The sequence below is a fragment of the Octodon degus genome, unplaced genomic scaffold, assembly GCF_000260255.1.
Source record: "Octodon degus isolate 3935 unplaced genomic scaffold, OctDeg1.0 scaffold00021, whole genome shotgun sequence".
NCBI lineage: Eukaryota > Metazoa > Chordata > Mammalia > Rodentia > Octodontidae > Octodon > Octodon degus.
In genome coordinates, this window is record NW_004524597.1 from 9,200,869 (window position 1) to 9,213,952 (window position 13,084).

At 43.5% G+C, this 13,084-nt stretch overlaps 1 protein-coding gene across 7 annotated transcripts in view; it reads right to left on the reverse strand.

The window, feature by feature from the left end:
- Positions 1-13,084, reverse strand: part of Pdpk1 (3-phosphoinositide dependent protein kinase 1) — an 87,304-nt gene that overhangs the window by 53,818 nt on the left and 20,402 nt on the right. For 4 of the 7 annotated variants that reach the window (XM_023711427.1, XM_023711428.1, XM_023711432.1 and 1 more), the window contains one exon: positions 9,119-9,188. The exons of 1 other annotated variant lie outside the window; for it this stretch is intronic. The gene's annotated coding sequence lies outside the window, so the exon portion shown is untranslated. Of the gene's footprint in view, positions 1-7,720; positions 7,824-9,118; positions 9,189-12,844; positions 12,872-13,084 lie in introns of those variants that run through there. 2 more of the 7 variants (XM_023711431.1, XM_023711433.1) reach the window with 2 other exon arrangements.

Below are 13,084 nucleotides of genomic sequence, written 5' to 3' on the forward strand. Positions count from 1 at the left end.
GAGGAGAGGAGAGGAGAGGAGAGGCAGGCCCGTCAGTCTGCAACTGACCTGAGCTTAGGCAGCCCCTATCCCAGATTCCAACCAGCAGCGCAGCCCTTAGCTTCCAAACTCCATTGCAGCTACAGGTTAGATTGTGGGCCTTATTTTGTTAGAAACCACGAGGATACCTCAACAGAATTCAATCTGCCCCACCTAACTCCCAGACACTGGAAGCACTGACTTAGAAAGACACACAGAATCAAGGGACAGAAACCTTGCCTTTCCTCTCTAATATGCATCCATACACGGAACAGTAGTGCCATACAAAACACCCAGGTCAACCTGAGCAGGTGTAAGAAGACAGGAGGTACTTGAGAGCTGAGATTCAAAGGACAAAAAATGTGTTTTGTTATTGGTGAGGTGGCAGAGAATGAGAACCAATTCATTAAAGAACCACAAAGAAGGCATTTCAAAGCAGCCACTTTCATTAAGGAACTTAAACCTCAGATGTGCCACCAGATGCTGCCAGTTTCAGTCCAGAGGACTCTAAACACCCCACAGACACCTTGTTAGCCCAGATGCGCCACGAAAAATCCTCTTCCTAAGAGTGCACATTTCCCGTGTACATGCAATAACTATAAGAATGGGCACAGTTATTCCATCATTCCAGTTATACCACTCCTGGTCCTTGGACTATCTTGATGGAGTTTATCCTGGGAGCTGCCAAGCACAATGCCACACTAAAGCACAGTCACCAAGAAGGATGACGCCACTACTAACACCACCATGAGCTCCTGCTCCCTAGAATGTGGGTGCCTTAGCACACAGTCTATCCCAAAGGTTCTACAGTGGGGCAGTTTTGCCTGTCAGGTGAGAGACCTGGTAATGACTGAAGGTCTTCTGGGTTATCAAAACTGGGAAAGGAAGAAAGTCACTCATATTTAGTAGGGAAAGGCAGAGATACCACTGAACATCCTAAATGTAAATGCCACACAAAAAATGAAACACCGGATCCCAGGGTCAACAGTTTCTGCCAATAACTCTTCTCTGGCCTTAGAAATCTTGTCCTCTCCCTCTTCAAGTTCCCAGTGGCCGCAGGAAATCTCTGGTGGGTCCTCAGTACTTGGCACTATGTAGCCACCCCTTGTGGCATCAGGAAATACAACTACAGACTCTGGGATCACTGAAAGGGAAAGACGCTGTTTAGTCTGAGCACATTCAAAATCCTAATACAGTATTTGTAAAGCACAAAGACTTAGTTTTGCAATATACACACTATAAACTGGAAGTGAGATTCTCAAGGGTTATGATCTTAAAGTGGGAGACAAATTGAAGTAAACTGTACAAGAACAAGCATAACACCAAACTCACTTCAGGTGCCCAGGGCCCACCAGAGTCCAAGGAAGGAGGGGGAACAACCCAAGAAGGTTACAGAGGTACACAAGGAAAGCCATGCAAACCAGGCTCGTGATACAGCTGAGGTAACACCACCATTTCCTCAGCAACAGGTGCCAACCCAGCAAGGACACTACATACTGTTTGGGTGAAGCCATCCTCCTAAGACCAGCTGGCCCATCATGCCCCTCCCTACCCAGTCAGTGTGGGCAGACACCCAACACCCTGGTTGGAGGAAACACCACCCTAGTCCCACCCGTTTCCTCCTGGTCCAATTTCTCTTGGACTTCTGGCCAGCTGGTCCTACATGGGTTTTGGCTGAACTCTGCTGAACAATGATGTTTCCAAATGCCAGGCTTTGACGTTTCACTTGCTGTTAGGTTATGTCCACGGTAGCGCACAGCTAATAATCCTAGCACTCAGGAGGCTAAGGCAGGAAAGTCACTCTGAGCTTGAGGCCAGCCTGGACTATATAATGAGTTCAAGGCTAGCAGGAACCACATAGTGAAACCTTGTGTCAAGAAAAAGGTGGAGGTGGGAGTGGGTGGGATGGTTGCCCAATAATGTCTCTGATTGAAGAAAAAAGTTTTTGGGACCAGCCAAATAGCTCAATGGATTAAGTACCTACAAGCAGGAGCAGGGACCGGGGGTTCGATCCCCGGGCCTGCCTGGCCAGCCCTGCCCCTGGGGCGCACTGAGCCGGCAATTGAGACTGGACATGGTGGCATGCGCCTATAATTCCAGCTTTTGGGAGGCTGTAAACAGGCGGATCACTATGAGTCCAATCTAATAGTGAGACCCTGAACACCCTGTAGACCCTTTCCTAAAACATAAAAAAGAAGAAAAAAAAAAAAAGAGAGAATAAAGTTTTTTCACTGTAGAAAGCTCTCAGCATAAAATAAGAATGATAAACACACCTAAGAACCCAGGTCTGGTTGCTAAGGAAGAATATCTTGTTCTTCCATGATACAGCAAGTCACTCACTACAGAAGACAAACCCAACTAGCCAGACAACTGGAATGGGGGAAGTCCTAGCTGGGTCCATGTGACCTAGAGATTCAAGACTAGCCCTGAGCAAGTGCTTCCTACAGGAGATAGCACCTTTTATGAAGGCTCTCCTCCAGCCTACTCCAGTGGCAAGAAATGGGACACTAAGCTCTACCTTCCCCACTGTGCTATACTCTGCTTAGTGCTATACTCTGAACGATCTGCGCGCTGTGATTGAAACAGCAGTTACAGAAATAGTGTATTACACTTACTTCCCAGAGCCTATCAAGACAAAGGTTCCATCCTAGGTCTCTGCTTCTTTGTAAACAATAACACTCTTTCCTTTAAGATGACAAGCAGCATCACTTAGTCCAAAGCACAATTCCAATAAAAGGTTCTCAAAGATATCAGTAAGTTTCTCCTTGAACATACACACAGCACCTCAATACAAATCAACATAAACTAATTAGTTGTCTTTCTTTGCTGTTAACACCTATCAGAAACCTTTACTAAGTCACAGGCATGTGTATAATGCTAAGTCAAGCCTGCTTCAGTATGGTAGTCAGGAAGGCTCAGCCAGAGAGGACAAGGACATGGTGCACACTAATAAGATAAGGTCAACTGAGGGAAAAGGGCCGCACACACCAGAGGAGAGTATCACCTCCACTGCAGAGCCAGCAACTCCCTCCACCCAGGATTCCCAGGACTCTGCTACTCTCACCCTGGGGAACCTCTCCAACCTGTATTCTACTTCATTAAGCAAGCATACCTCTGTTGTTTGCACAGTTCACAGCACTTTGGAAACTCCGAGTCCATAGTTCTGGAAGACTTCAGGGGATTTCTGTGACCTATAGCATACCAAGGCCATGATATAGAGTGACTTCTACAAGTGTATCACACTCTCCAGGACCACAAGTTTTGCTGTTGTTATTTTATAAAAATATATTCACTTACTTTATTCATCAAAATCTTTAAAATGAAGTAAAATAACTGTACTATTCTTCTAATTACTGAGCAAATATGGTCATTGTGCTAGCACAGGTCAAGGGTCATGACCAGAAGGCATAGACTCTGCACATATGCAGCTGACCTCCTACTCCAGAATCATCTATTTATAGTACTGGTGTAGCTATGCAGACCTAGATGAGTGCCAGAAGAACCCAGGACAGAACCTTGCCTTTTGAGAGGGCCACAAGCACTGGCTGGCTATTATACTCAGACACCAGAGGGCCAAACAAGGATGAAGCCATTTGGACAGCACTGTGATGACTATGATGGGGATATATGTATACATATCCAACGGATGGGGGCAATCACACAAAGACTTAAAGTATAATTACTGCTAAACATATACCACATATTTACAAGTTTTGATTTCCCTTAAGGTTTCAAATTCTTCCTGCATCAGAAAAGAAAGCCAGTCACTTTGAAATCAAAGTGGCATGTAGAAAGAAATCTGATTTCTGAAGCAGCAACAAGAGATAATACACTAAAGAATCACATCCTTACCTGTCCGTCACATGTTTTATGTGTAACAGCAAAGTGTGCTCTAGCACCTGACAGCAGCTTCAGTCATGTAAAGAGAAGAGAGCACCCCTGAGGTTCATAATGTCCATGGAGTACCTGCCACATGTCCAGCACTACTCAGGTACTAGAGAAAGAGCAAAGACTAAAACTAACCCCAGGCCCTCAAGAAACTACCCTGGGGCGGGGGAGATAGTTCAGTGGAATAAGTGCCCACCTGGCAAGTACAAGGCCCTGAGTTTGATCTCTGGTACCACCAAAAAAAAAAAAAGGAGGAGGGAGAGATGGCTCAGTAGAATAAGCACTTGCCTGGCAAGCGCAAGGGCCTGAGTTCAATTCCCGGTTCCGGCAAATAAAAAAAAGGAAAAGCAGCAGCTACCCTGGTGAAGAGGATGGGATTGTTTGGGTGGGGGTAGTGCACATTCAAACAATTAGAGAATCTCTTACTGGGAAAGTGACATTTAAGCAAACACCTGAGAAGCAGAAAGCCCCAAAGACATCTGCAGTGAGTCTTTTGGCAGAGTGGTCACTGCAAAACCACACCAACTCTGACTCATGGCAGTCCAGCTGGCCACAGCACAGCCTCCTCCAGACAGAAAGCCCCCAAGTGCCAGCCAGACACCTCAGCACCCCAAAATGCCTCTTCTGGAGTCACTAACAAAGTCATCCTCTGGAGATCTCAAACCATGAGAGGAAAGCATAAGATACAGAGCCATCTATAGGGCTCAAGTCCTGCCTGATACCAGCCTACCCACAGGCTCAAAGTCCACGAGATCATGTAGCACTCCAGACTTCCTGGTGCTGGTCACCAGACCACTGTCATTCTTATGGGTGTGAAGAAACAGGGACCTCTGTATTGGCAGCCTCACACATTTGGAGAATTCTGCAGTTTCCTTCCCACCAGCACCACTTAGCCAAATACTCCTCAGGATACCCCACCCCCAGCAGGGTTATAGTCAGTCACAAGGGCAGTATGGTGCTACTACTTTCTCTTAAGGCAGTCTCCCACTTGCTGTCATGGGTATGTTTTAATGAATGATTTAGCTTCTTCAGCAAAAGGAAATGATAACTGCAATACCACCTTTTAAAACATTTATGAGCATTAATTGTAAAATGAAAAGTCTGAGAAAAAGGCCTTCATTTTGAGTAAAGTATAAATGCTTATTTGAACTACACCTGTTGTTCTAAAAAGCAAATTTTGCAACTTGAGTCCATACTCATAAGTGAAATAAATCAGTCTCTCGTGTGTAAACATTGTATTGTCTCCTAGTGTAAGAAGCTAAATAAGATTCAAAATGTACAACAGATACTGTGAAATAGGAAGAAAGTGCTCAAAAAGAAAGAGAATCCAGAATGGGGAAAAGGAAAAAAGGAGGAAGGGAAAAGGAAAAATAAATACATTCATATACATACACACAAGATAGTTAAGATAGTAATTAATTTCTATTAGCTTATTGAAAGGAAAGGTTTATGCCTATATTGTTTGATCAATTTTTCTTTTTTTATGAATTTAGGACAGAGTGTACAGGGTCTCACTAAGTAGATCAGACTCATAGTGATCCTCCTGTTTTCAGTCTCCAAAGCACTGGGATTACAGGTATGGGCCACCATGCCCAGTCTCAATCACCTTCTTGGGGGCGCGACCGGCATGGCACGCTGGGGATCAAACCCTGGCCACTGCACTCTGCCGCATTTGATCAATTTTTCATGCCTATATCTTTTAATAAGAGTAACTTGTACTTCTACTGATCCTTTAAAAATTTTTTTTCTTTAATTTTTAAAAATGTTTATTCCTTAGGGCTGGCCAGATAGCTCAGTGAACTAAAGTGCCTTCTTAGGCAGAGCGCAGAGGCTGGGGTTCAAACCCCAGTGTGCTGTGCAGGTCCCACCCCTGGGGCTTGCTGAGACAGAGACTGAGACTGAGCTTGGTGGTGTGCACCTGTAATCCCAGTGGCTTTGGAGGCTGAAAACAGGAGAATCATTACTACTAGTCCAATCTACATGGTAACACACTGTAGGCCCTATAGACCCTGTACCAAATACATTTAAAAAAAAAAAAAGGTATTACTTTTTGATAAAGGGTATTACTACATGACTCGTAGTAGTATGTATTACTACATTACTACATGACTCGTAGTGATCCTCCTGTCTCAGCCTCCCCAGTGCAATTTTTTTTTGAAAATAAAAATACACAACATACTATAACCATTGTTACTCTCCTATTATCTTGTTTTAAAATTTTATACCATTGTTTTTATTGGTTTTTTCTTAAAAAAAAAAAAAAAGCGAATTTTGTAGCATTTTTAAGCAAGGACAAAACTATATACACAGCTAGGATTCATCAAACTCTGAAAGGCATGCACACTGCCCAGCAGCCTACAGAAAGGGAGAGTCCTGTGAGGCTTCAAACACCCTCTCTGCTATAGTTGTGCAAAGACCACAACTGGAGAACTCAAGTGATTCAACTCTTTCCCTGCTGAGAATCATTTTCTCCTGGCACAGCTCAATTTGCTGCCCACTTGGTGGCCCAAGACTGTGGTAATAAATCCTTTTGGATACACAAGTTTCCAACATTCAAATCTCTGGAAAACTGTAAAGTTAACAAAAGCACAAAATGAGCTCATCTACCATCCCTATCTTCATTAGAGTTCTCTGTGACTGGTCACAATGGCACATGCCTATAATATCAATACTTAAGAGACTAAAGCAGGATTGTGAGCTTGAAGCTAACCTGAACTACATAGTGAGACCCCATCTCAAACAACTAAAAATTGCCTGGTATAGTAGTGCATACCTATAATCCCAGCACTTAGAGGAGTCTGAAGACAAGTAGGTTACCATGAGTCTGTGGACAGCCTAAACTCTGAACTACGTAGCAAGACCCTGTTCTCAAAAAAAAAAAAAAAATCACCCCGAACATGGTCTTTTGTCCATCCTCAGGTGGCATGTTACGGTGACAACCATAGACACACACATTATAATCTGTCTGGCTTTTCCTATATACATGTACACATATCCCAAATCCAAGCTATTCATGCCCCAGTTAAAACTGGAAGCTTCAGTCTGCCTCACTGGCAACCTCACACCAGTGGCCATCCCTGGCTCCCACTGCCATGGCTTGCCCAGGCCAGTGTGATTTCTTGCCCCAGGAACCTCCCACTTACCATGCTCCAATATTTAACCTTCCATACTCACTCCCTAGTTCCTACAGTTCCTCAGCAAGGAACCCTTCTGTCCTCTCTTCTAGGTCCAGGATGGCTACCAGGGCAAGCTTCTACAACTGCTGTAAACTATTCCTGAAAAATGTGAGACAGGGCCAGCAAGACAGCTCTGCAGACTAAGCACCTGCTTTAGCAAGCACAGGGACCAGGGTTCAATCCCCAGTCCCACATGCCACGCTGGCCCTGCCCTTGGGGCATGCCAAGCCTGCAACTGAGTCCGGTTATAGTGGCGCACATCTGTAATCCCAGTGCGGGGGAGGATGAAAACAGAAGGATCACTATGAGTCTAAGCTGTGTAGTAAGACCCTGTACCAAATACAGAAATGAAAAAGAAAAAATAAATAAATATCCAATGACTCACATTCAAAACTGATAAACGTAACAAATACTTGATTAACAAATAGGTTAAGAATGGAAATAGGTTTCCAGGGCAAAGAAAACCAAATGGCTCATGAATCCCTTCTCCAACTTCCTTCAGGTCTCACATACCAGACACATCCAGTCTTCCAAAGCTATAGACAGCAACTTCACTAACTCTTAGGAGACTAATTGCCAGGTACATAGAGCATATTCTTAAAAATACAGAGGTCAGAACCAGTCATGGTAGCACATGCCTGTAATTCCAGCACTCAGGAACCTGAGATGAGTATCTGTCCACTTTTGAGGCCAAAATGGGCTGCAGAGTAAGTTCAAGTCCAGCCAGAACTACAAAGTAAGACCCTATCTCAAAACTCAAAACATGGGGCCGGGGAGATGGCTCAATGGAATAAACTCTTCTCTGGCAAGCGCAAGGGCCTGAGTTCAATCCCCAGATCCGCAAAAAAAAAAAAAAAAAAAAAAAAGATAAACAGCTTATATTTTAAAGTACATCTTAAAGTCCCTGATTACCTACTGGCAAGTCAATCATCAATCTTTCATGAAGCTGATGAGATAGGATGCACCCAGGTTTCAGGGGAGCCACAGCCTACACAGCCTGGAGGTCTAGCCTGGTTCAGAGATGAGATCAGCTAGAGGTACTTTCTTTTTTTATGGCAGAACCGGGGATTGAACTCAGGTCCTTGAGCTTGCCAGGGAAGCACTTATTCCACTGGGCCACCTCCCCAGCCGCAAGAGGTACTTTCTTGTACAAGATAATTCACAGAGATTCTGTCTAGGAGAAGAATCATTGGTAGTTTCTTTCCCTTCTACTCTGAAATATAATTTAAAGCACTTTTACAGTGACAAATGATTCATCTATTCACCCTCTAATAAATATTCACAACATACCTGCCTGAGGCCTGGGACTAAAGGGAAAAGAAAAGGCCCATAGATGTTACCAGGCAGAACAGGGGGTTGAATTTGAAAGAAGAGAGAGTAGATGGTACTTCACAGACCTCTGTACCTTTGTCTCTTTAAAAAGGACAAAATGCAAATCAAACAAGCAGTGCATATAAAAATGAAAGCTAAAGATACACGGGCTGGTGGCAAGAAGACTTTTTCTTTTCCAAATGCTATTAACCTATCTGTGAGTAAAACTATGTTAAATATCTAATGCATAAAGAGGACCAACTCTTGTACAGCAATTAACCACTAGGAAGAAAGTATGCAATGTGTTAATTATTGAAACTGTCCTACCAATTTGATTTGAAACTGTCTCATTGCTATTTCTCAATAACATTATGAAAAAAAAAATAAAAAAGAGACAAGAATAAAAATTTAAGGTTTCTTGAAAGCAAGGAATAGTATGTAACAATATGTCCAATTTTACATAACTGTATCTGTTAATCTGGGCACAGATTTGATGATAAAACTAGATAATATGTCAACCATTGTTAATCAGCTATTCTTGGTTTGAAAATCTGTAACATATGTAATATGGTATGTTACCCTGTTTCTGTCTCTGTTTCTGACTTTTTTCTTGCTTTTGTTTTTACTTTTCAAAATTAAATTAAATAAAAACATAATAAAAAAATAAAGAGGCACAACTTTGAGAATAAAAATCAGGTAGGAAGGCTGAGCTCCCTAATACATACCAAGGGAATCAAGAGCAAAATTAAGGTCTTCTATGGTCAGGATGCCGTGTAACTGCTTTAACATATCAGCCTGCAAGAGAAAAGGAACCCAGAATCAAAATGCCAAAATGCCTTTAAATGCCAGTATGTCCTCTGGAGCCCTGGAGTTTGAAAATGTACTGCAACAGGTGCAGACAAAGGTCCTGCAGGTGCACGTACGCATATGCACACTCATATGCATACACACACACACAAGGGGGAACTTCTCTCTCTAAGCCCTTAGCTGAGGAGCTCTAAGCCATAGCTCAATGGTATATCATTTGCCTCGCACTAGATTCAATCCTTAGCATGAAAAGGAGTAGTAAAAAGGTTGTCTATCACAAATCCCACCCGCTCACCCTCAAAGGAATATGCTCTCAAATAGGTTGTGCTCACTAGCAAAGAACATTATGGAAAGAAGCTCCTCTCATCCCAGGAAGTTCCACAAAGCCAGGGCCCCGTACAAATACCAGGAGGAGGTACGGATACTACCTTCTCTTATCTCACCTCAAAGGACAATTACAGTGGAGTAGCAAGCTAGAGAACCTGAGACCAACTCTAGGTTTGCAACTTTCCCCTGGGTAAGCTACTCTCTCTGCCATAACTGAACCTTCTATAAAATGAAGTCAATGGCGTGGACCCGCTCCAAGAGGGGTGTAGGGTGCCACACTTGACAGAACAAGTATTTTGTGGAATCCAGTGTATGCTCATGAGGCACACCAGATGGCAGAAGGCGTACTCCTGATCTTGATGTGTTCATCACGGACCATGGGCCTCTGGGAAGGTGCCTCACAGGTAGTTATCAATGCACTTAGTGCAACGCAACATGTAGCAAAAAAGTGTGTTCCAACCAGCATGGAACCGTATCAACGGGTAAAGACTTTGCTAAGATGGTTTCTACTGTTCTATAAAGGGAGGGTGAATTGAGTGACTGCCAAGATCCCACTCACCTCCAGTGCAGCCACTCAAACAGAGTCAAGGTAAGTACCACAAAATAAAATTAAAAACAAAGCTGAGTGCAGTGGCTCACACCTATAATTTCAGTATTTTGTGAGACTGAGGCAGGAGGACTGACATCTGAGCCCACCCTGGGCAACTTAGTGACTTAGGGAGACCTACCTCAATGTTTTTAAAAACAGCTCAGTGTGAAAGCCCCAGATTCAATTTCTAGTACATCAATCAATAAATCAATAAATAAGGGCTAGGGATATAGTTTCAGAACAAGGGTCCTGGCTACAATTCCCAGTACCACCCAAAACAAAACAAAAGGTAGTGACTGCCAGCTGCCTGAGGTTTTCTAAGGCTCAAAAGATGGACACTCTGAGGAACACCAGGAAAAGGAAAATACCAAGTCTCAGGGTGTTCAAGGTCTCACTACTAGATCGGACTCGCAGTGATCTGCCTGTTTATAGCCTCCCAAGAGCTGGGATTACAGGCGCATGTCACCACACCCAGTCTTAACTGCAGGTTTAGCACGCCCTGGGGGAAGGGCTGGCATGGCAGGACAGGGGATCGAACTCCCGGCTCCTGTGCCTGCTTGCAGGTGCTTTAATCCACTGAGTTATTTGGCCAGCCCTACATATAAAAATTTGTATTATTAAAATATCCACTGGGCTGGTGAGATGGCTCAGTGGTCTAAAGCACCTACTTAGAAGAAGCTTAGCAAAGCACAGGGACCACGGTTCAATCCCCCAGCACCACATGCCAGCCAGCCCCGCCCCCTGGTGGGCTGAGCTGCCCCACACACACAAATAAAAATTTTAAAAAAATTAAAAAAAAAAAATATCCACTAAAGCTGGTACAGCTGTAGACAGGTGTAGACCCAGCTACTTTCGGAACTAAGGCTGGTGGAACACTTAAACACAGGAATGTGAGACCAGCCCGGATAACATGGAAAAACCCAATTGCTTAAAAAAGTAAAAAATCATTTAGCAATTACTCCTGAGCTGAGCATGGTAGCCCAGCCTTTGTTTTTGCTTTAATGTTTTTCTGTTTTTGAGACAAGGTCTTTCTTATATGTAGCTCAATCTGGCCTCAAACTCACTATGTAGACCAGAATGGCCTCCAACACCTGGGAGGATCCTCTTCCCTCACACTCCCGAAGTGCTGGAATTAATAAAAGCTTATACTACCACAGTGGGATGCTGAGGCAGGAGGATTCCATTTGAGCCTAGCCTGAGCAACTCAGTAACTTAGAGAGACCTTGTCTCAAAACTTTAAAAAAAAAAACAAAAATTCTTTTAAAGAACTGAGATGTAATTCAGTGTGAAGGTTTGTGTTCAACCCCCAGGATAACAAGAAGTGGGGGGCGGGGGGCCTGGGGGCACGGATTGCAGGTTAGCTCAGTTGTTTAACCCCCTGCTGGGGCAAACCCAGTGAGACCCAGGGGACTGAGGTTCAATCCCCAGCTCCCCATGCCTTACCAGACCCGTCCTTAAGGCAGCCTGAGCCAGCAAAAAACAAAAACAACAAAAAAAACTTCACAAGGGAAGGTAGGGGAAAAAAAGGAAAGGAATGGGAAGACAAGAGAAGAGATGAGATTCCTGGGCTGGGGTAGCTCAGAGCAGTAGTGCCCAAGCTCATCAAGCATAAGGTTCTGGATTCAATCCCTACCACCAAAGGGAGAAAAATTACTCCTAACAACTGGGAATTTATATAAATGTTCAAGGTCAGGAAAATGGATTACCCACAGAAAAAGAGTATTAGGCAGATACTATGAGGGAAGTTTTAAAGAAATGCTCATATAAACAAGGCATGGTGGCACACATCTATAATCCCAGCTCTCTGAGACTGAGGCAGGAAAGCAAGTTCTGCCTTAAAATAAAACATTTGTAAAAGGGCTACAGATATGGTTCATCCCCAGTACAGCCAAAAAACAAAAACTGGTAAAATATTTAATGAAAACAAACAACAACAAAAACAATTCTAATGTACAACAGAGATCCTAATTAATTTTTTAAAAAGGAAATAATATAAGTGAGTTACCAGGAATGACCTCTGAGGCCAAAAAGGACAGACCTGCTAGGCATCCTGTCATTTTTAAACTTGACAGTTGTAAAGGACAAAGGGTAGCCTGAGTAGGAGGAACACAGGACAGGATGCAGCAAGATCATGAGGGGCAAGTGTATAAGGTACCTCAGATAAACCTCACTAATGACTTACCTGCAGGAGCCACTAAGTGGACACTGATGAGACCATGTGAAAACAATAACCTTTGAACACCCAGATTCATTAATTCACTCATTCACTCCAAAAGTGAAATAAGTTAAAGAGATTTAATAAAGACCTAGTCAATGAACTAGATCGTCGGGATGCAGACGCACATGCTGGGGTAGAAATCAATAACTACTAGTAGGGATTGTATCAGCAACAGCAACTTTTCAGGCTGGCCAAATAGCTCAGTGGATTAAGCGCCTGCTTAGGCAGAAGCAGGGGCCAGGAGTTCAATCCCCTGGCCTGCCGTGCCCCTGGGGTGTGCTGAGATGGCAATTGAAACTGGGCATGATGGCACACACCTGTAATCCCAGCATTTGAGAGGCTATAAACAGGAGGATCACTATGAGTCTGATCTACAAAGTGAGACTCTGTACACCCTGTCCTAAATAAAAAAAAAGAAACAGAAGCTTTTCAGAGTAACTCATCCAGTTCATAATCTTAAAATTTCATTTCACAGTCAAAATACCTCTGGAAAAAATTTAGAATATGTACCTAAGAGATTTACTCAGACTTGGGATGCAGTTCAGTGGTAGGATCCTTGCCTATCATGCATGAGGCCCCAGATTTTATCCCTAGTACCAAAAAGGAAATAAAGATTAAAACTTTACTCAGTGAAGTCTATTCTAGGTCAGAAAATACTATCAAGAGGCTGGGGCGGGGGAGATGGCTCAGTAGAATAAGTGCTTCCCTGGCAAACGCAAGGGCCTGAGTTCAATCCCCAGTTCCATTAAA